The sequence below is a fragment of the Arachis hypogaea genome, chromosome 3, assembly GCF_003086295.3.
Source record: "Arachis hypogaea cultivar Tifrunner chromosome 3, arahy.Tifrunner.gnm2.J5K5, whole genome shotgun sequence".
Classification (NCBI taxonomy): domain Eukaryota; kingdom Viridiplantae; phylum Streptophyta; class Magnoliopsida; order Fabales; family Fabaceae; genus Arachis; species Arachis hypogaea.
In genome coordinates, this window is record NC_092038.1 from 78,289,271 (window position 1) to 78,290,069 (window position 799).

Consider the following 799-nt stretch of genomic DNA (forward strand, 5'->3'; position numbering starts at 1 on the left):
TCAGGATCATAAGCTTCTTCTTCAGAAGATGCCTCTTTAGTACTGTTGGATGCATTTTGCCATCCATTCAGACTTTGAGAAATCATGTTGACTTGCTGAGTCAACATTTTGTTCTGAGCCAATATGGCATTAAGAGCATCAATTTCAAGAACTCCCTTCCTTTGAGGCGTCCTATTATTCACGGAATTCCTCTCAGAAGTGTACATGAACTGGTTATTTGCAACCATGTCAATAAGTTCTTGAGCCTCTGCAGGCATTTTCTTTAGGTGAATGGATCCACCTGCAGAATGGTCTAGTGACATCTTAGAGAACTCAGATAGACCATAATAGAATATATCTATCATGGTCCATTCTGAAAACATGTCAGAAGGACATCTTTTGGTCATCTGCTTGTATCTTTCCCAAGCTTCATAGAGGGATTCACCATCTTTTTGTTTGAAGGTCTGAACATCCACTCTAAGCTTGCTCAGCTTTTGAGGAGGAAAGAACTTAGCCAAGAAGGTCGTGACCAGCTTATCCCAGGAGTCCAGGGTATCTTTAGGTTGAGAGTCCAACCATGTTCTAGCTCTGTCTCTTATAGCAAAAGGGAAAAGCATGAGCCTGTAGACTTCATGATCTACTCCATTAGTCTTAACAGTCTCACAGATCTGCAAGAACTCAGTTAAGAACTGGTAGGAATCTTCTGATGGAAGTCCATGAAACTTGCAGTTCTGTTGCATCAGAGCAACTAATTGAGATTTCAGCTCAAAATTGTTTGCTCCAATGACAGGAATTGAGATGATTCTTCCATCAAACTTGG

General features: G+C 40.8%; 1 non-coding gene across 1 annotated transcript; it reads left to right on the plus strand.

The window, feature by feature from the left end:
- Positions 1-360: 360 nt before the first annotated feature.
- LOC112793943 (small nucleolar RNA R71) lies at positions 361-464 on the plus strand. Its single transcript, XR_003198629.1, has one exon. It is a non-coding gene; the product is annotated as a small nucleolar RNA R71 (small nucleolar RNA).
- The last annotated feature ends 335 nt before the right edge of the window (positions 465-799 follow it).